This window comes from Oryctolagus cuniculus, chromosome 10, assembly GCF_051225735.1.
Source record: "Oryctolagus cuniculus isolate XC-2025 breed Fujian yellow rabbit chromosome 10, ASM5122573v1, whole genome shotgun sequence".
NCBI lineage: Eukaryota > Metazoa > Chordata > Mammalia > Lagomorpha > Leporidae > Oryctolagus > Oryctolagus cuniculus.
The window spans coordinates 87,970,288-87,993,869 of record NC_142876.1 but is presented as its reverse complement, the minus strand read 5'-3'; the positions used below and the strand labels follow the sequence as shown (position 1 = coordinate 87,993,869).

Here is a 23,582-nt window from a genome sequence, read left to right as displayed (position 1 = left end):
CAATACTGTCTTGATAGTGGCTGGACCAGTTTACATTCCCACCAACAGTGGATTAGGGTACCCTTTTCCCCACATCCTTGTTAGCATTTGTTTTTTTGTCTATAATTCTCTGTATAAGCACCATTCTAATCAGGGTGAGGTGGAGCCTCATTGTGGTTTTGATTTGCATTTCTTTGATGGCTAGTGATCCTGAGCATTTTTCATGTGTCTGTTGGCATCTGAATTTCCTCTCTTGAAAAATGTTTGTTCAGGTCCTTTGCCCATTTCTTAACTGGATTGTTTGTTTTGTTGCTGTGTAGTTTCTTGAGCTCTTTATAAATTCTGGAAATTCATCTTTTATCAGTTGCATAGCTTGCAAATAATTTCTTCCATTCTGTATGTTGCCTCTTCACTTTGCTGAGTGTTTCTTTTGCAGTGCAGAAGCTTTGATGTAATCCCACTTATCAATTTTGGCTCTGATTGCCTGAGCTCCTGGGATGTTTTCCAAGAAGTCTTTCCCTATACCAATGACTTTTAGGGTTTCCCCAATGTTCTCTAGTAATTTGATGGTGCAGGGTTGTAAATGTAGGTATTTGATTCATTTTGAGTGGATTTTTGTGTAAGGTGTAAGGCAGGGGTCTTGTTTCATACTTTTGCATACACAGATCCAGTTTTCCCAGCATCATTTGTTGAAGAGACTGTCTTCACACCAGGGATTGATTTTTGCTCCTTTGTCAAAGTTAAATTGGTCATAGATATGTAGCTTGATCTCTAGAGTTTCTAATTGGTTCCATTGGTCTACAAATCTGTTTTTGTACCAATACCAAGATGTTTTGATTATAACTGCCCTGTGGTATATCTTGAAATCTGGCACTGTGATGCTTCTGGCTTTGTTTTTGTTGTGTAAGATTACCTTAGTTATTTGGGGGTCTCTTGTGTTTTCATATGAATTTTAGCACCATTTTTTTTCTAGATCTGTGAAGAAGGTTTTGGTATTTTGATTGGAATTGCGTTGAATCTATAGACTGTTTTTGGTATTATGGACATTTTGATGAAACTGATTCTTTTAATCCTTGAACATGGAAGATTTTTCTACTTTTTTATGTCTTTTCTTTCTTTAATCTTTTGTAATTTTCATCATAGAGATATTTGATGTCCTTGGTTAAATTTATTCCAAGATATTTAATTTTTTGTAGCTACTGTGAATGAGATTGATCTTAGAAGTTACTTGCAGCCATAGGCATTATCTGTGTATACAAAGGCCATTGATTTTTGTATGTTGATTTTCTATACTGCTACTTTACCAAAATCTTTTATGTGTTCCTGTAGTCTCTTAGTGGAGTCTTTTGGGTCCCCTATGTATAGAATCACATCATCTGCAAATGGGGATAGTTTGACTTCCTCCTTTCCAATTTGTTTCCCTTCGATTTCTTTTTCTTGCCTAATGGCTCTGGATAAAACTTCCAGGACTATACTGAATAACAATGTTGACAGTGGGCATCCTTGTCTGGTTCTGAATCTTAGTGGGAAAACCTTCAATTTTTCCCATTCAGTAAGATGTTGGCTGTGGTTTTGTCATATATTGCCTTGATTATTTGAGGAATGTTCCTTTTATGCCTAATTTGCACAAGTTTTCCATCATGAAAAGATATTGTATTTTATCATATGCTCCTTCTTTGCATCTATTGAGGTAATCATATGGTTTTTGTACCTAAGTTAATGTGATGTATCACATTGATTTGTGGATATTGAACCATCCCTGTATACCAGGGATAAATCCCACTTGGCCTGGGTGAATGATTTCTCTGATGTGTTGTTGGATTCCACTGGCTAGTATTTTTTGGGTGTTTTTGCATCTGTCTTCATCAGGGAAATTGGTCTATAATTCTCCTTCTCTGCTGTTTCTTTTTCTGGCTTAGGAATTTAGGTAATAATGGCTTCATAGAAGGAATCTGAGAAGATAACCTCCTTTTCAACTGTTTTGAATAGCTTAAAAAAACCTGAAATTAGTTCTTTAAATGTTTGATTTAAATCAGCAGTGGAGCCATTGGGACCTGGGCATTTCTTTGTTGGGAAGGTCATTATTACTGATTCAGTCTCCATCTGGGTAATTGGTTCTATGTATTCATGGCTCAATTTTGGTAGATAATTGAGTCCAGGAGTCTCCATTTTTTCCAGTTTGCCTGATTTGTTAGTATTTAGCTCTTCATAGTATTCCTGGTGATTCTTACTATTTTTGTGGTATCTGTTACTGCATTTTATTTTTCATCTCTAATTTTTTTATTTGGGTCTTCTCTTTTTTTTTCATTAGTTGGGCTAACGGTGTGTGAATTTTGTTTATATTTTTCAAAAAACAAGCTCTTCATTTCACTGATCTTTTGTAATTTTGTTTGAATTTTATTTATTTTCTCTAATTTTGATTATTTCTTTCATCCTACTAATTTGGGGTTTGGTCTGTTGTTTTTCTAGGCCTTTTGGATACATTGATAGGTGATTTATTTGGTGACTTACTTTCTAATTTTTTGATGTAGGCACCAATTGCTATAAACTTTCCTTTGAACACTGCTTTTTCTGTATTCCATAAATTTTCAAACCAAAGCACTTATGAACCAACGTGTATCTGCTTAACCTTAGCCTCAACCACAAGGTTCAGAGATCTTTATCCAGAGAAACTGAATGGTCCCTAAGAGATTTGCAGGGGATCCTTAATATGATATCCAACTGTCCATGAAATCTAAAATGAGACTACCAATTGATAAGCCCCACTATGTCTCCAAATTTTCATTCATCTTTTTACTATCTCACTCTAAAAATCAAAGATTACGAAACACTTTAGAGAAGCCATTCAATCTGTGTATGGAAAGAGGGAGAGAGAGAGGGGGAGAGAGAGCTATAGATATCTTCCAACCTCTAGTGCACTTCCCAAATTATCACAATGACTGTGCTCGGCCAGGCCAAAGCCAGAAGCCTGTAACTCTATCTGGGACACCTATGTGGGTATAGGGTCCCAAGTACTAGGGCCATCATCCACTGTTTTCCCAGGAGCCTTAGCAGGGAACTGGACTGGAAGCAGAGCAGCCAGATTCAACCCTATTCTCATATGGGATGCTGCATAGTAGATGGTGGCTTAACCTGCTGCACTACAACACCAGCCTCAGGGAAAATTATTTTCAACCTAGAATTTTACACATGCCAGACTGTGAGTCAAGAACAAGGAAAGGAAAAGACATTTTCAGACTTTCCTATTTCAAAATAATTACATTCAATATGCTATTTTTATTTGTCCTGACAAAATTTAAATAATTATCTAAGACAGTGTAATGGAATCCAGAAAAGAGGTTCTCCAGCAAAGTTTATGGGAATTCTCAAACTAGGGTTAAGGGAAAATCCAGGGTTCAAGGTGTACTAGAGAGATGGTGGCACAGATTGGAGCAAAGCAATGGATTCAAGGAATAATGTATTTAAGACTACATGGAAAGCAAGAGATTACAAGTTTGACACAGGAAAAATTGTACAGAAGAGTTTTGAAGGATTATTTGTAGGCATTGGAATAGTTCATTGATTTACTTAAACTGAGCAATAAAAAAATTAAGTATAAACTGTAGGTGAAACCAAAGTGGCTTAAGAAATTAAGTGTAATAATAACGCATCATCTGAGCAGAAATATTTACATAGTCATAATAATAAAAGCACTGATGTGTAGTTAATCAAAGACTTGATATAATTATATTGAGAAGGGCAGCGGCAAGAGGAATGGAATGTAATGGTCCCCAGATCTTCACTTCTTTAAAGGGGAAACCAGTGGACAATGCCTGAACTTGAGAATTCAAGAAAATGTGGTTTAGGCATGTAAGATAGTTTCACTGGCATGTCTGTGCCTCGGCCGGGATGACAGAAATACCAAGAGAGAGCTGGGCTCCTTGCTCCATCTGTTTAGTCCCCCCAAAAGTGAGTTGCACCTGCCGAGTTCTCTATAAGTGAACTAGATTCCAATAGGACAAAAAAAGCTGCTGAGATTCTTAAGAACTCCTATCAAAAATTTATGGTATATGTGTTGATACTACAGTGTAGCAGATCAAGTCTCCACCTGTGATGCCAGCATCCCATATAGGAGCTGATTAAATTCCCAGTTGCTTTACTTCTGATCCAGCACCCTGATAATGCATCTGGGAAAGCAGCAGAATATGGTCCAAATACTGGAGCCCCTGCACTCTTGTGGGAGACCCAGGCCCACAGGAAGCTCCTGATTCCTGGCTTCAGCCTGGCTCAGCCCCAGGCCCACTCATTTGAGGAGTGAACCAGCAGATGAAAGATCTCTCTCTCTCTCTCTCTCTTTCTCTCTCTCCCTCTCTCTCTCTCTCTCTCTGTCTCTTCCTCTTTCTGCATAACTCTTTCAAATAAATAGATAAATCTTCTTTAAAAAATATAGTATAATATTTATGACATTCTACTGACCGAAGCAACTCACAAGGTGAGCCCAGACTTAAGAGAAAGAAAAAATAGGTGTCATCTCTTGGTGGGATTAGTGACATGTGCATTCAATGATGGGAGAGTTTGTTGATGTCCATCTTGACAACCCACATTTGATAAGCCAATCATTATATGTAGCTTAACCAGATTAGCCCACTCTTAAATTTTTGAACTTATATAGTTATTTTTGTGGATCAGATTATCATTAGGTGAGACAAGAATTGTGATTAGAGGGGGAAGAATCATGCTTCTGCTGAAGTCATTTTATTTTCAAAGACAAAGATGAATGAATGAATCAGGCATGCTATCTGAATGGCCATGTCCAGTCACAGTGCGGAAGGGCTTTTCTACAAACTTTAAGATAAGTTGAAGCTAATGAAGAAAGGACTTATGTAACTCTATGACAGCAGAAACTTTTCATGAAAAATTACCTAGATGAAATCTCTGAAAATATTAACGTTCCTCGGCTAAAACTCAAAACAGTGTCTGTGTTTAATCCATTATATGTACACGTTCTATCTTGAGACATCCTTTTTTCAAATTAATGTTTTAGAAAATATGGAACTCTAACAGAATAATAAATGGATATACCTGCATTTTAGACATGTCCATTATACTAATTAAAATCTAGTATGGCCACAGCTTTTTAATTACTTTCCATCATTGCTGCAGTCAATGAAGCTAGCTTTATTACACATGATAATGCCTCACTGGTAATAAATCTTCAAGGGACCTGAGGAGAATGTCTAATTCTGGAATTCCAGGGACAAGCTCTTATGCATAGCTTTTCTTAGAGCAGAATACATAAGCCACTCGTAATTGCTTGTTACTTGATAACACTAGCAACAGAACCAAGACTAAATAGAACTTATGCTTTTTGTTTATTTTTTCAGTCTTTTTCTTTTATTTCAATGTGTTTTTAATTCTATGCTAATAACAATTAGCTGCCTGGATAAAAGGGTCAAGGAATCAACTGAGACTTAAGAGAAGGAGAGAAGAAATCTGAAGTCTTGAGTTCTAGTTGTAGTTTTGTCACTTTCTTATTGTTCTTAAGCCTTAGATCCAAAGCCTTACATTCCCCAAACCTTATTTTCTTCAGTTACATAGAAAGGACTGAGCTCAGCTTCTCTTCTCTCTTCATAGGCGAGAGGAAGACAATGACAAGGCTTTGCTAACTATGAATCTCTAAGCAGATGGGAGGAAGGAACTGACAAAACAAGAAATGGAACAACAGAAACCATAATGAATCTAAGGCAGGCTTGGACAAACATTCATTTACTCGTTTAATATTTATGAAGTGTCCCCTATGTGCTTGGTGCTTTGCTCAGGGCTGGAGATTACTGATGAACAAGACAGGTGAGCTCTCCCTCTGTCCACACCCGCAAACCATCTTGCAGTCTGACAGGGGAAACATGAATTTAAAAAATAGCAAACAGCTAATAATCCTACAGTAAGTGTTACAGAGGAACAAACAGGACACTATGAGACAAACAAACAGGTCAATCTGACTTGGTAAATGTTCTTGGTGCAGGAAACTAAGCTTGGAGAGTAGGATGAAGCCCAGACCAGCAAGTAAAAGAGTATGCAGGGGCCGGTGCTGTGGCTCACTATGCTAATCCTCTGCCCGCGGCACCAGCACACCGGGTTCCAGTCCCGGCTGGGGCACCGGATTCTGTCCCGGTTGCTCCTTTCCAGTCCAGCTCTCGGCTGTGGCCCCGGGAGTGCAGTGGAGGATGGCCCAGGTCCTTGGGCCCTGCACCCACATGGGAGATCAGTAGAAAGCACCTGGCTCCTGGTTTCAGATCAGTGCAGTGTGCTGGCCACAACGCGCTGGCCGTAGCGGCCACTTGGGGGGTGAACCAATGGAAAAAGGAAGTCCTTTCTCTCTGTCTCTCTCTCACTGTCTAACGCTGCCTGTCAAAAAAAAAAAAAAAAAAAGCGTGCAGGAAGGTCCCAAACAAAAAGCCACTCCTGGAAAACAAGGGTCCCAGTGAAAGGGGTTGGCTTTGACTCTAAATTCCAAGGCAAGCAATGATAGACTAAAGAGGAATTGATGGGATCTGACACTATGCTTTAGAAAGGTCACTTCTGCCTTTATATTGTGAGGATGGAGACTGTTTCACTCTCCGTTCCAAATGCCAGCTAATACAGACTCTGGGAGGCAACAGGTAATGACTCGAATACTTGGGTCTGTGCTCTGCCCATGGGAGACCAGGCAGAATTCCCAACTCTGCACTTCAGTCTGGCCCAGACCTGGGTGCTCCGTGTTGCAAGCATCTGGGAAGTGATTCAGTGGAAAGAGAGAAATAGATCAACATTTCCTTACTCTTTTCTTTCATCCTCTTCCTTCTCCTCCTCCTCCCCACCTCTTTCTTCCCCCCTCTCCCTTTCTGCTTCTCTCACTATTCCACAGCCTTTTGAATAAAATAAATAAGTAAAGCCTTTTAAAAGAATGAAATGAAGAGTATACTGCTGAGGACAAAGAGAGTAATGATTATGTTTTAGAATTAACAGAGATTAGACAGATGCAAGATGTATTTTCAGGGCCGGTGCTGTGGCATAGTGGGTAAAGCTGCCGCCCACACTGCCAGCATACCATATGGATGCCAGTTTGAGTCCCAGTTGCTCCACTTCCAATCCAGCTCTCTGCTGTGGCCTGGGAAAGCGGTGGAAGATGGACCAAGTTCTTGGGCTCCTGCATCCCTGTGGGAGACCCGCAAGAAGCTCCTGGCTCCTGGCTTCAAGTCAGCACAGCTCCGGCCATTGCAGCCAATTGGGAATTGAACCAGCAGATTGAAGACTGACTCTCTCCCCGCCCCCCACCGCCTTTCAAATAAATAAATAAATAAATATTTTTTAAAAAGATAGATTTTCATGGTGGAACTGATAGGATGTACTGATGGAATGGTTGTAATTTGAAAGAAAAAAAATGAGTCTCCAAGAACTCTAGCTTCTGTAACTAGGTATGTGATTCTGCTGTTTACAGGAATGGAGAATCCAGAGCAATTTATATGGAATATATATATATATATATATATATATATATATGTGTGTGTGTGTATATATATATATATATATATATATTTGTGGTATGCTGAATGTGACATCCAAATGGAGCCATCCAGGAGACAACCAGCTGGAGAATCATGACACAAGCTACAGAGTCATGAAGGTACTGGAAGTGCAGATTCAGCTTTCCAAAGGTCAGTGCTATTGATTGGTTGGGTGAGAAGCAACCAATCCATGCCATTGCTGTGCTGACATCAGTCATGCCATGCCTGTGACTGACTGGTGAGTGGCATTCTTTCCAGGACAGGATCAGGCCTTTCCTATTTCCTACTGTGTATCTTCAACCACATTTCCAGCTCTGCTCATAAACCACTGACAGGAGGGCAAGGCAATTTTCAGGTAGATGCAGCATTGCCCTCTTTGTGGAAAAGGCAAATTGTGGAACTTCTCTTTCCTATCCTTCTCTCTTTTTTTATCAGAAACCAATGACATGGTTAAAAAGTGGTAAAAATGATGGCGTTTTACAGAAGTCAAATATAAGATCTAAACATTCAGCTTAAAGACAGAGGCATGCAACACAGATTTCAAGTATATTTTTCCATTTGGCTTCTTGAGTCTCCATGTTGAAGCAGTAAATAATTCTTTCTGCATTTCTTTATCTAAAGGTGCCACCCAGTCATAGTCTGCAACCTCTTTCTAATCCTATTCACAACTTCATTTCATTTGAACACATTATAGTTTTCTATATTTCCTTTTCTTTCTGATCCAAGTAAACTTGGTGCTCTATTTTGCTGGATATGGCCAAGGATGTAAATGACAGCATTTTTCAACAAAGAACTCCAATATGAGCCAGTCTGAGTAGAATCTAAATTCCAGTGCTCCTAAGCTTGATGAATTTGAGACTGTTGTATAAAATTTCTTTTCCTTATTTTCCTATTTGTGATACAATGATAAGAACCTTATACCAGAAATATGAAATATACATGGTCTCAGCATGATGCTGGGTTCAAACTAGGGGTTTGTGGTCATTATTATCATCAGATAGAACCCCAAACACTGAAGACCCTCAGGGCTGTATATCCCAGAGAATTGGGAGCATTAGTGAGGAATACAAAATTATTAAGTTAACAGCTACAATTGAATAAAATATAACTGGGGTGCTATGATGATGGAAGTGACACTGACATAGTACAAGAAAGCAATGGAGGCTATATTATTCAGAGTCTAACTTGCCTAAAGTTTTTTTTTTAACTTTTATTTAATGAATATAATTTCCAAAGTACAGCTTATGGATTACAATGGCTTTTCCCCCCATAACTTCCCTCCCACCCGCAACCTTCCCATCTCCCACTACCTCTCCCCTTCCATTCACAATAAACTGACCTTGATGCGTGATCTATCTCCTAGAAGGCATGAGGCATGCTGAAGTCAACTACTACCTCCCAGGATCTCACATATCAGATAGGTGTCCAAGTTCATCTGGTGACCAAAGGGAGGCCACACTCACTTTAGATGAAGATGGAGATGGAAGGAGGAAAAAGGAGAAGTGCCCTAATACTAGTAGGCTATGGAAAGAAATGGTGGACAAAGACTCTGCATGAATTACAGTGCAGTGCATTTAGAAACTGTGAAACCCTGTTGTAAAAACTATTTGAATACTTAATCATGCATTGCTTTTATCTAATGATTTTCCATTTACAGTGTCCTTTTATTCATACAAGATCCTTGACTATTTTACAAATGTTTAGTGATCATCTTTTGCAACCCTAACCCTGCACCTCATCACAGCTCTGTTAGGTAGGTAGGGCATGTTGGGGAAATTGAGCTTCAGAGAGGTGACATGCTCTGCTTATCAGTGTCAAACTTGTTTTCTCTTGCTTTGTTTTGATGCTCAGGGCTATTTTAAATGCATTTGGAACTAGGAGAAATTTAAGATCATTGGAATCCAAAGCTCCATGGCTTATAATATGTGTATGTGTATACAGTTGTCCCTTGGCATCTGCTGGAGTTGATTCCAGAACCACCTGAAGACAGTAAAATCTGTGGGTATTCAAGTCCTTTACATAATGTGGTTTAAGATTTGCATATATCCTATGCAAATCCTCCCATATACTTTAAATCAACTCCAGATTATCTATAATACCTAATAAATGCTCTGTAAATAATTGTACGATGTTGTTTAGGGAATAATGGCAAGAATAAAAGTCTGTGCATATTTACAGCAGATGCAATTTTCTCCCAAATGTTTTTGATCCATGGTTGGTTGAGTCCTCGGATGTGGAACCCATGGATACAGAGAACTGACTCTATCTTAATTTTGCTGAAGCACAGATCTGAATTGCTGCAAGGCTGCTGTGTGGGAGTGTGTAAACTGCACATCTGTTGTTTCTGCCTGCCTGGTGCTTATTCTCTGTTCTACAGTAAGAGCTCCTTGGGTGTGTTTTAGGGAATTTTGCCTCACCCAGTGGAGGATGCCTCCTTAAAATGAATGTGAGCCAAGAACCCTGCCCTTTCTGAGAAATGTCTGGCCATGTAACACAAGTTTAGTCGGTCAGACTCTCTCTCCAAAGGAATTCAAATTTCAAAATGAGACATACGTGGACTCAAAATGCTTGATAAAGGTCTAGCTCTTCTACAGCATTCGCAAAATGCTGTGCATGAATTCTCATTACTTAGAGCAAGAGTTGCCAACTTTTTTTCTGTCAATAGCCAAATAGAAAATATGTTAGGTTTTGTGGCTCGTAAGGTCCCTGCCTCAAGGATTTGACCCAGCTACTGCAAAGGCATAACAGCCATGCACAATATGCAAACAGGTGTGGATTGCCACTGTTCAAGATAATTCTACTTATAATAACCAGCATTAGGGGGCTGGTGCAATGGCGCAGTGAGTTAAAGCCCCAGTCTTCAGTGCTGGCATCCCACATGGGTGCCAGTTGGAGTCCCAGCTCCTCCACTTCCAATCCAGCTCTCTGCTATGGCCTGGGAAAGCAGTAGAAGAAGATGGTCCAAGTCCTTTGGTCCCTGCACCCACATGGGAGACCTAGAAGTAGCTCTAGGCCCCTGGCTTTGGATTGGTTCAGCTCTGGCCATTGCAGCTATTTGAGGAGTGAACCAGTGGATGGAAGACCTCTTTCTCTTTCTCTCTCCCTCTCTCTGCCTCTGCCTCTGCCTCTCTGTAACTCTGCCTTTCAAATAAATAAAGAAATCTTAAAAAAAAAAAAAAAGCATCAGGCAAGATGTACCCTGGAGTCATGATTTGAAAACTGCTTCAGTACCAGTTGTTCCCTAAAGCTAGTTTTCAGCTTTTTCTTTGTTACTCTATGAGCTCTCCACTTAAACAAGTAAATTACTTCTTCTGCCTAATGTTATCAGAGACAGTATCTGTTGCTTGCTACCCGAGAACAAACTCTGTCTTTCTATTTTCCCACAAACTTCTTCAAGTATTCTCCTATGTGGTTGTTGCAGCCACACTACAAAATAAGTATCCTTTCCCTCATGTTCAGGGGAGGAACTTGGGATCAATTTGTACAATGACAGCTTAATGATCAGTTGCAGAACAGAAATTTGAAGGATCTCTAGATGGTTTTAAAAGCTATGTCGGCCGGCGCCGCGGCTCACTAGGCTAATCCTCCACCTAGCGGCGCCGGCACACCGGGTTCTAGTCCCGGTCAGGATGCCGGATTTTGTCCTGGTTGCCCCTCTTCCAGGCCAGCCCTCTGCTGTGGCCAGGGAGTGCAGTGGAGGATGGCCCAGGTGCTTGGGCCCTGCACCCCATGGGAGACCAGGAAAAGCACCTGGCTCCTGGCTCCTGCCATCGGATCAGCGCGGTGCGCCGGCCACAGCGCACCGGCCGCGGCAGCCATTGGAGGGTGAACCAACAGCAAAAGGAAGACCTTTCTCTCTGTCTCTCTCTCTCACTGTCCACTCTGCCTGTCAAAAAAAAAAAAAACAAAAACAAAAACAAAAAACAAAAAACTATGTCCTTTGCTGTCTTCCAAAGCCAAAATCTTGTCTCCTTCAATGTCACGCTTCAGCTTACTGAGCGTGTTCTACACTTCCACCTTCACGGTTCTCATGAGAAGTGAGTTGAAAATGTATACTTAGCAAATTCCAGCCTTGACTCCCCATAGCCAGATTACCTACTATTTGGAATGGAAGTCAGACAACAAGCCCTGGTGCTCTGCACTAAAAATCACAACCTAGTTGGATGAGCAACTGGAAGAATAATGTAAGCACATAGATAATAAACAGCAGATTTTGATGAGAGAGCATGGCATTAAATAGTTGAAACTGGTTAAAGTGGAATGTGGGGCCAAGTCTACACTGATATTTATGAAACTGACAAATGGAATATTGATGTTTCATACCAATACTGAGAGCTTTCTGGTTAATTACATTCCTGGATGAAATCAGGAAAAAAATGTGATACATTTTGTAGAGAACAAAATAATTTTAGTCATTTACTGGGAAATTGGTTAACTCTGTAGCTCACCTGCTTTCTATAAAACCTGGAAGAGCATTCCCTTCACTGTGAAACACTGAAATTTATGGTTCTACTAGATCCTCTTATTACAAATTAATTGAGCACTTGGTATATGCTGGGCTAAGATCCTTTTCAGAGCTCGTGGTTGGCTGAATAAACATAGAGACAACTAAGTCACACCACATAAAAACTCTAATAAGATCTCCTGTTCTTCCCCATCAATCACCACCTTACACAGCATAATTTTCACAGCACTTATAAGAACTGGAAATTATATATTTATTTGCTACACACCTGCTGCCTATCTTCCAAAGTAGAATGTAAACACCATAAAAATAAAGAATTGTGCTAACTGCTGTATTTCCAGTACCCAGAAAGGTGCCCAACATATAATAGGCATTAGCACCAAGCACAAAGGAGGCGGCAGAGGAAGAAGTGAGCAAATTTGCTCAGGGTGGGCTGCAGAAAGCCCCAGAGGGGACCATGTCTGAAGCCTGTACTTGGAAGTTGCACACTTTCATGGAATAGAGTAAGAGCGCTGCAGGCAAAGGAAAAGGCACTATGGGAAGGGCACAGGAAGACTGCATGGTGTGCTTAGGCAATGACTGAGCAAGGGTAAGTGAAGGGGGACAGCTGTGACCAACATGTAGCATGGCAGATTGATGCTATACACACTACGCAACTATGGAACCATGTGTCAATCCCTATTCATTTGCTCCCAACAACTGGGCCCCACCAATATGTGTACTCCCACCTTAATTTCCAAAGGCCCTTCTTGGGCAAAGCCTCAGCAACTATGGTTGTGTTCTAGTATTCGAATGCCAGCTAAGTGCGGATTTTCTTTTTTGGTGATTTCTATTATGTTTTCTTTAAACCTGAGTACCTGAACTTGCTCCACTCATCATACGATGACATGACCATCTCAGTCACAGTGTTGAATGAAGTTGCCTTTCCTTGTGAAGGCTTTATTAACCTAGGATAACTAGACAGTGTCTGAATGGATACAGAGAGACACAGTCTCTAAATATTTCAACATCCACAGTGTGTCGCTTTAAGCTTATTGTATTTCTATTTCCTTTTAATGAGAACGGCTTTTTGAATGAACGCCAAGCTACTTTGTTAAAATTCTTATTTGCAGTTTAACAACCAAAGCACAAATTATAAAGGAGGTAGAACTGGAAGAACACTTTGTTTTCTGTATAGAGAAACCCAAATAGCTGGGTCCCTGCATGACTTGATACAGATGTAGGAAACTCAGGTACTAATTTGTCATTTCTCAATCTGTGGGTCTACCTCTCTTGTCTCTCTCAATGTCCTGAGTCCTCCCTGAATCTGTAGCTGACTCTGTCTTACGTGTCCCTTTCGGTTTCTCACTCTGTTGCTCCTCGCACCCTCCACCTGACAGTTTCTCCTCTGTTGGCCTCTCTCTCACCTTATGCTCCCTTCAAACAGCTTTGTTTGCCTTTGCATCCTTTGGCGAGCCATCCTCCTAAGTCTCCAGATTCCATCTCCTCCCTTAAGAGAGCAGCTCACCAACCAGGTCATTCCCTACATCTGTTCCAGATTTCAGAAACCCATGGTGGGGCATCTGATTGGCCCCGCTTGAGGTCAGTATCATCTTTGGTCCAATCATGTGCGACCAGAGAAATGGTCACAGGATATAAACACGACCAGAGAGGGTTGGTGGGGTGCAGCTACCCTACAGGATCTGGGGAGGATTATTTCTCAGATAGATGAACATAGACGCCAACATGTGTCTGCTTCCTCCAAGCATGGAGTTTTGAAGAATATTAATGGATGAATCCTTAAACTAAATGCTGGTTAATAAAGAAAGATTGATGAGAGAAATTCAGCAGTTCAAGTGGAACGATTCTTGTTAGACAAAGTGATTCAGACTTTTGAGAAGTCAGATTATTTTGTGGATTTGTGGTGCTCAAGTTTCTAGGACAAACACCTCTTAAAATCCCCAGACAATAGAGAAATAAAGCTACCAGGCCTCTGAAGTGGCATAGCATTTACTGCTTTACTGTAGGCATGTTATATTGTATATACCAACTTATGTTTTTATCCAATTTCCCCAAGGAAATAAAAATAGGATTTACGGTGACTTTCTATCACTCTCAAGAATTCTCAGAAGTGACAGGATTCCCAGTGTCATGATTGCCATTCCTTCATAAAAGGCACACACTTCTCATGGAGGCACTGTGCCTGCTGTCTGGCACATGAAACATACCTCCCTGTGCAGTTTAGATTTTTCAAAGGCCTGTGAAGAAACAAAAAGCGCCAGGCTGAGTCTCCTGAGAGGCACATGGGTACTTTTTGAAGGTCAGTGCCCCTTACTTTTTGGTGTAGGTGTCAGGGAGGACAGGCATACACTCCCACACTCCTCCCCTGTGGCAACTACAGACTACGTATGATGCTCCGTGCACCTGCTCCACGCATCACTGCAAATGATGATGCCCTTAAGGCAATGCTCAGACTGCCTCAAAGGTCCTTTCTAAAAGTATCTGACCTCACTGCTTCTCTCCATCCCTCTTTTCAGGTGCTCCTGAATGCAGACTGCTTCTTATGCAAGGGGAAGCATCTAGCTACAAGGGAAGAAACCCTGGACTTTGGTCTCAGCTCTCACAGTCCAACTCTTGCTGATTCACATCGCCAATCCTGGCCTTAGTCCCTTTCCCTGCCTAAGAAACAGGGGCCAACCTCTCCCTAGTGTGGTACTTCCCAGCAAGCTTAGGATTTGATTTTAAACAGACATGAGTTTAAATCCCTGTTTCAACAGCCACTTGAATTTGGATAGACTGCTCAATCTGTTCCTGCTTCAGTGTTTTTATCTGTAACATAAAATACTAACACTAAGTCACACCATTATGTAAACAAAATTATTTGTCTATTTACTATTTCAAATGAACCAGTTGCATGGAGTTTCCACCAAATTTGGATCTTAATTTAACTAGATAATCTGATTTTAAAATGAAGTTCTATTGTGTATGCAGAATTCACTTTTGGAAGTGCTGGCGGGCTACACAGAGAGAACCTCCATCATCTTCCTGAGCATCTGAAATTGAAGAATGAGGTGCGTGCACTCACTGAGCTAAGGGACATGCTTTGTGAATCAAGATGCTTCAGAAGGAGAATACAACAACAACAGCTACAATCAACTGTGGAGCATCAAATGTAAGCCCAAATTCTCCAGTGCAGAGATGCCAAAAAGCAGACATAGCCTGTGTTTGCACTGCCTTGCAAGTGAGCATCTTCTCACGACATACTCCAGCGTAAGAAGCGACAATGAGGGCCAACATCTACTGGACACTCACTGTGCTGCACACCCCAAACTAAGAACTTTACACACAGAATTCCTTTTACTCTTTAACACTCCAGGAAGTAGTTATTGTATTACCCATCCTTTCCAGAGAAGGAAGTAGCACACAGAGTTATGTAACCCTGAGGTGGCACAGGTGGTAAGTTAAGTAAGTCCCTTGGCACAGTTAGTTATACAAGTTACCAGCACAGTGCTTGGAAACTTGAGGGACTTACTATTTAAGCTGGTGGGTGTGCAATTTATACTAATGCCACATAAGAAATAAGACAATAGCTCTCTGTGCAAACAGCTAGGTTAGTCTTTTGATTTTGTGCAGAATCAGAGAAGACTACACTGAAGACAAGCCATGGGAGTTGAGCCCTGAAAAATGATTATGATTTTCATATGAAGACAGGGGGAAAGTGCTATAGAATCAACAAGGATGGGCAGAAGCCAAATCACAAGAGTACAGGACAGGGCTGGGGAACTGCAGGTGGTCCCAGAGCACATGAGGCCCAAGGCCAGCCTGAAATGTTTACAGGCCTTTCAGGGACAACTTCGAAAGAATCTCAAGTTTCTCTTGTGGGTCACAGGCCATATTTGGCCAATAGGTCTTTTATTTGTGCTTCCTAGAGTTCTGTTTTATCTCAAAATTTTGTATTTTTATTGTGTACAAATATGATGCTTTTATCCAAATATCCAAATGTTCAGCTTTTCTTGAAAAAAATGTTTAACTCTAAGCCCCCTTTTAATATGGCAGTATTGCTTGGGGAGAAAAGCTACAGATCCCTTTAGACAGGTTCATGTGTTGCCACATTTCCCAGAGTTATACTCACGTGACTTCTTTCTTTTCCTTTACTTGTTCATTTCCTATGGGCGCACGAACTGGCAATGGCAGCTTTGAGTGATGAAGAGTAATTAAAAGTCATCTAAGATCTATCTATTATATATTTAATGCTGGCCCATCTGCTGGAGGCAAAGAACTTATTAGTTTGAACTGTTTTCATTAAGGAACTGATATTCTGATACTGGGCTGGCCAATATAGATCCACTTCCCTACATGAGGTTATTTAAAAGGAAATGAAACTAGAATTTGCATTCCTTACTTGTACTAGCCACATTTAAGCACATGTAGCTACTGGCTACTGTATCAGATGGCAGAGGAAACTTCCCTCATCACAGAAACTTCTATGGTATAGTGCTACTCTAGTGAGCAGTCAGTGATGACACATGAGGAATATGTTATAGAAGGCACCAACCAGTTGGCTCAGATATTTCTGGGTGGGTTGGGCAGAGATACCCATCAGCACCAATAGTGGAAGAAAATTCTAGAAGATAAATTAAGGATGACTATGAATAGATTGGGGAGATAGATTGTGTAGGGTGTCAGTAAGGATGGAATGGAGATTTTTAACTGTTAGGAATACTTTGGCAGCAAAGTTTACAACAAATAACTAACAGAAGCTTCACCAAATAGGATTTTGTTTCTCACCTTACAGGAAATCTTCCATTAGTCCAGGGACTCAGTGACATCATGGTCGGAGTCTTTGACATTCTTACAATCTTTTCTTGATTGCTGGAAGTTAGATAACTTAGATCATGCTTTCATATCTTCAATCAGGGCATAAAATGACAGAGTGCTAGAAAACTTTATTGCTAGCTAGTCACATGCAAGGAACCATGGTGCCTTCTATAACCTCTAGTATAAAAGGTAAGGACAAAGGGAATTGCCTTTGCCAATTCAGCAAAAGCATCCATAGTCTGTCAAAGCTGGGAACTAGAGTGATAATGATAGGAGAAGCAGCTAGGGGCTGACACCCTGAGGATGCGGTTACAATCACCCCTATCAACTAGCTGTGCGACACCTTTGAAACTCAAATTATTCATGAGCCTCTCAAATATCATCCTCTTTTGACAGTTAAGACCTGGCCTGATGAGACCTTTGAGGCCATCTCTTTACCTAAAAACCAATACAAAATAAAAATCAGTTAGAAATCAATGCTAACTCTGACCACATTAATCTGGGAGTGGTCTGTATTAGCTTTCCATTGTTGCTATAACAAATTATCCACAAACTTAGTAACTGTAAAAAAATCTATTATCTTATAATCCTGTAGGTTAAACATCTGATAGAATTCTCACTGGACTAAAATTAGGATTTTTAGCAAAAATCTATTCCTTTCTGAAAGCTCCAGAGGGTCGTGGTGGTTTGCAGGTGGTTTAAGTGTGTCCCCCAAAGGGGACCATGCTGGAATCTCAGCCATCAGTGTGGCAGTGGTAGACCTCTAAGAGATGGCACCTAGTAGAAGGCGGTTAGGTCACAGGCAGTTGCCCTCAGAAGAACCAGTGTAGTTTTGTGGGACTCTACTCAGTTCTCATGAGAGGATTGTTGGAAAAGGGCAAGACTGATCCCTGTCTGCTCTCTGGCCTTTTGACTCAGCACATGATCTCTGCCTCTCACACGTGCTCCTGGCACAGTAATGCCATGAGGTCCTCATGAGAGCTGGATCAAAGCTGCTTGCATGCTTTCAAATCCCCCAAAAGCATGAGTTAATAATCCTCTTATAAACCCTTCAGCCTCAAGCATGTTCTTATTATAGCAATGGAAACTGGACCAATCCGGGGAGGGGGGTGATTCATTTCCTTGCCCTTTCCAACCTGAACAGTTATTCATGCACCAAGATACCTTTCTAAGAGCTTTGGAAGCCAGGTCAGAGACATTAGTATACTTTACACAGTATAAAGCAAAGGGAGGAAACAGTTGCCAAGTCATCCTTCTCCCATATCCCAAGTCCCCGCGTGTGAAGAAATGTATCTTCAGCTTAGGGTAGGAAGAGGGAATTTAGTCATATCTCAGCCCCAGGCTCACAATGGTGAATCCCGGTTCTGGAAAAAGCGTTACAGCCCCAGCCCTCAGTTGAGTGCCTGTAGACTGCATCCCTGGAACCTCTTCAGGCAGGCAGCCAAGGGGCCACCTCAAGTACCCCTGCATCAACTTAGGCTAGTACAACATGGAGGAAGACTTCAGCCACTAGCAAGTAGAGCATCAAGTGAGCATAGACTGCACGGTGCAGAGCAAGGAGATATATAATGGTCTTATAAAGAGTGGGAACTAGGGGCTGGTGCTGTGGTGCAGTGAGTTAAGCTGCTGTCTAAAGTGCCAGCATCCCATATAGATGCCGGTTCAAGTACCAGCTGCTCCCCTTTTGATCCAACTCCCTGCCAATGTGACTGGGAAAGCAGTAGAGGATGGATCAGGTGCCTAGGCCCCTGCACCCATGTGGGAGACCCAGATGAGACTTCTGGCTCCTGCCTTTGGCTTGGCCACCCCTGGCCATTGCAGCCATTGGGGAAAGAACCAGCAGATGAAAGATCTCTGTGTGTCTTCCTTTCTAATTCTGACTTTCGGATAAATAAATAAATAAGTAAGTAAAAAGATCTATTTATTTATTTATTTTGACAGGCAGAGTGGACAGTGAGTGAGAGAGACTGAGAGAAAGGTCTTCCTTTTCCATTGGTTCATCCCCACAGTGGCCACAGCGGCCGGCGCACTGTGCTGATCTGAAGCCAGGAGCCAGGTGCTTCTCCTGGTCTCCGATGCGTGTGCAGGGCCCAAGAACTTGGGCCATCCTCCACTGCACTTCTGGGCCACAGCAGTGAGCTGGACTGGAAGAGGAGCAAACAGGACAGAATCCAGTGCCCCGACCCGGACTAGAACCCGGGATGCAGGCGCCGCAGGAGGAGGATTAGCCTATTGAGCCGCAGCGCTGGCCAAATAGATCTTTTAAAAATAGGTATTAAACAGCTTTAAAGTCTCTGGGTGGCCCTGCCCATATCCCCCTCAGCATCAGGAAGCAACCAGATGACCAGCCCTAAATGGCTCAACCCATAAAGGCCAATGGATGCAGAGGAGTGGTCCCTTTCACACACAATCCCAAGAAGCAACTGAGAAGCCTTTTCTGAATGGCTCAGCCAGCTGAAGCCCCTAGAAGGCAGCTGGGTTTTCCCAATCACCCTGTGACCCCAGGAAACAGATGAGCAGCCCAATCAGAGAAACTTGGCCCATTGAGGGCCTGAGATATGGACACCAGGCCCATGCCACTGCCCTCAGCATTAGAAGCCCCTTTAATACAGCTGTGCAGCTCTCAGAAACTGACAGGTCCTCACAGGACCAGCAGAATCTGATGGGCAAACCACATTCACATCCTAGTAGACCTTACCAAGAGCTGCCAACAAAAGTTACTGCTAAAGGGAGCTGCATCCCATCTGGTGGTGAAATCCCACAACTTCTCCTGCCTCAACCAGAGAGGCATCTACAGGCAGAGCAAGGTTTATTAGCTCTGAAGAAGCTGTACGGACACTACAGTGAAGTATCCACCTGGAAGGAAAGCCACCACGCATGAACAACCAACAGACTAGGACACTTCATCGGCAGCACAGTCTTTTGCTATGAAAATCACCCAATAAAATTTGTGGGAAAAAGTGGCTCATCAGATGAACAAAAACCAATGCAGGAGTATAAGAAAGCATGAAAAACAAGGTAGCTTGATACCTCCAAAGGAACACATTAAGTCTCTAGCAAAAGACCTCAAAAAAAAAAAAATAGACATCACTGAGCATCCTTAGAATTCAAAAGAACAATTTTAAGCACACTGAATGAGATACAGGAGAATATAGACAGAAAACTCAATGATTTTAGAAAGCTAATTCATGATACAAATGAGAAATTATGAGACCATAAAAAATAAATAGCTACAAACACTGGAGCTAGAAAACTCAATAAATGAAATTTTAAAAATATAGTTGAGGACCTCAAAACATAAAAAAAAAACCTATATGAAAGATCTCTGCGAGTGAGATCCCAGTGGAAAGAACAGGTCATCAAAGAAGGAGGTACCTTTCTTTGAAGGGAGGAGAGAACTTCCACTTTGACTATGACCCTGTCTGAATAAGATCAAAGTCGGGGAACTCAAAAGGCTTCCATAGCCTTGGCAACTCATGACAAGAGCCTAGGGTGATTACTGACACCACAAACAAGAGTGCCGCAGCGCACCGGCCATAGTGGCCACTTGGGGGATGAACCAATGGAAAAAGGAAGACCTTTCTCTCTCTAACTCTGCCTGTCTCCAAAAAAAAAATAAAAGAAAAGAAAAGAAAAGAAAAAGATAGAAAGAGAAAAAGAAAAAGAAATAAAGGGGATAGAGACTTTCCATGACAGAGACTAAAGGACTTCAAAACCATCACTTTGTCCTTACAATAAATACTTAGGGGAGTGCTACACCAGGCAAATAAAAAAATACTCTTCTATCCCTACATTGTGATCATTTTTATGAGTCTCTTACTCTGATATTAATATCCGTTTTCAAGAAAAAATGTCTAACTGTGAATGCATATAATTTACATTTGTAACAGAGGTGGCAAAATATTTAAAAATTATAAAGTATTTTTAAAATGTAAAAAATGAAAGAATTACAATTGCCATAATGAAAAGAAGTAAATGTAATAGTTTCAACAATAGAGCAGATGTAAAGGAGACAGAAAAAAATGACAATTTAGATTTTACTTTTTTTTTTTTTTTTTGACAGGCAGAGTGGACAGTGAGAGAGAGAGACAGAGAGAGAAAGGTCTTCCTTTTGCCGTTGGTTCACCCTCCAATGGCCGCCGCTGCAGCCGGCGCACCGCGCTGATCCGATGGCAGGAGCCAGGAGCCAGGTGCTTTTCCTGGTCTCCCATGGGGTGCAGGGCCCAAGCACCTGGGCCATCCTCCACTGCACTCCCTGGCCATAGCAGAGAGCTGGCCTGGAAGAGGGGCAACCGGGACAGAATCCGGCGCCCCAACCGGGACTAGAACCCGGTGTGCCGGCGCCGCAAGGCGGAGGATTAGCCTTGAGCCACGGCGCTGGCTAATTTAGATTTTACTTTTTACTGGATTTGATTTCTATATATTTAAAATTTCTTCATCTATATTAAGACTGTAGTTCTATAACTTTTTACTGTTCCACATAGGTTTTTTAAAAAATATTTATATTTTTTTTTTTTTTTAGAGGTAGAGTTACAGACAGAGAGAAGGAGAGACAGAGAGAGAGGTCTTCCATCCACTGGTTCACTCCCTAAATGGCTGCAACAGCCAGAGCTGGGCCAATCCAAAGCCAGGACCTGCTTCTGCATCTCCCACAAGGCTGCAGGGGCCCAATCATTTTGGCCATCTTCCACTGTTTTCCCAAGCCATCAGTAGAGAACTTGATCAGAAGAGGAGCAGCCAGCACATGAACTGGCACCCAACAGGATGCCAACACCACAGATCGAGGCTTAATGTATGCCAGCCCCATAGCAGGTTTTGATATCTAAAAATATGTTGAAAATCACCTGAGCCTTCTATAATTTCTGAAACATCATACTAATGTGCAATTATTTCTTCTTTAAATGCTTCTTAAAAGTTACCAGTGAAACCACTTGGGCCAGTAGTTATCTCTGGGTGTAGATTTTAAAAATAAAGTTAACTTCCTGAAAACATAGGGGATTATTGCAAAATTTTGTCTTTACCTGTCAATTTTCTGAGTATTTTTTAAAAATATATACATTTTGCCGCCGGCACCGTGGCTCAATAGGCTAATCCTCCGCCTAGTGGCACCGGCACACCGAGTTCTAGTCCAGGTCGGGGCACTGGATTCTGTCCCGGTTGCCCCTCTTCCAGGCCAGCTCTCTGCTGTGGCCAGGGAGTGCAGTGGAGGATGGCCCAAGTGCTTGGGCCCTGCACCCCATGGGAGACCAGGAGAAACACCTGGCTCCTGCCATCGGATCAGTGCGGTGTGCAGGCCGCAGCGCGCCTGCCGTGGCGGCCATTGGAGGGTGAACCAACGGCAAAGGAAGACCTTTTTCTTCTGTCTCTCTCTCTCACTGTCCACTCTGCCTGTAAAAAAAAAAAAAAATATATATATATATATACACACACATATATTTTGCATAAGCTGTCAAAATTGTCTGTCAGTCCTTTAGGGACCATCACTGTGGCGCAGTGGATTAAGTCACTTCTTCAGATTCTGGCATAAGGGTGCTGGTTTGAGTCCTGGCTGCTCTGGTTTTAATCTATTCCCTGCTGATGCACCTGGGAAGACAGCAGAAAATGGCCCATGTACTTGGGTTTCTGTTGCCCATGTGGGATACACAGATGGAATTTCAGGCTCCTGGCTTCAGTCTGGCCCAGCTTCAGCCATTGGGGAATGAACCCGCAGATGGAAGGTCTCTCTCTCTCTCTCTCTCTCTCTCTCTCTCTCTCCTTTTCAAATAAATAAGTTACTCTTTAAGAATAATAAAATATGTGAGGAACTCAAACAACTGTATAGAAAGAAAACAAGTAATCTGAAATCAAACAAGCAGCAATTCTAAATAGTTATTTCTTAAAAAGAAGGCCTACAAATGGCCAAGAGACACATGAGAAACGCCAGAGCTGGCGTTGTGGCACAATGAACACAGCTGTGCCTGCCACACCAGCATCCTATACAGGTGCCATTTCCTGTCCCAGAGACTCTACTCTTGATGCATCTTCCTGCTAATGGCCCGGGACAAGCAGCAAGTATTTGGGCCCCAGGCACCCAAATGGGAGACTTGGATAAAGCTCCTGGCTTATGGGCTTGGCCTGGCCCAGCCCTGGCCACTGTGGCCATCTGGGGAGTAAACCAGTAGATCAAAGATCTCTTTCCCCCTCTCTCTGCAACTCCAACTTTCAAATAAACAAACAAATCATTTTTTAAAATACCAACAATACAATTCATTAGGAAATACAAATTAAAAACACAATGGCTATCATCTTACACCTATCAGAATGGCTTTTACCCTAAAGTTGAGAGATAGAAAGTTTGGCAAGGATATGGACAAACAGGAATCTTTGTACACTGTTGGTGAGCCATTATCCAAAACTGAATGGAGGCCCCTTTTAAAAAGAATTACTGTGTGAGTCTCCATCATACTTCTAAAAAAAAAAAAAAGCTGCAAAGCCAGTACATCAAAGAGATGTCTTCAATCTCATATTTAATGCAGCAATATTCTCAATGTCTAAGTTACAGAATCATCTTAAGTGTATAAAAATCAATGAGCAAATAAATAAAATACAGTAAATACATACAATCAGATACTGTTCAGCACTTGAAGTCAATTTTGTCATTTCAAACAGCATGCATAGAACTGGAGAACATTATGCTAAGTGAAATAAGACAAATACCATACATTTTCACTTAATTGTGGAATCTGAAATGATCAAATTCAAAGAAGCAGAGGGTGAAATAGTTGTAACCAAAGGCAGGAAAGGTGGGGAGGATGGAGAGACAACGCTCTTAAGAAATG

General features: G+C 41.7%; 1 protein-coding gene across 16 annotated transcripts in view; it reads right to left on the bottom strand.

Moving 5' to 3' along the window:
• The window catches only part of LOC138843963 (uncharacterized), a 291,590-nt gene that overhangs the window by 159,809 nt on the left and 108,199 nt on the right, over window positions 1–23,582 (bottom strand). The gene's annotated exons all lie outside the window — the stretch shown is intronic.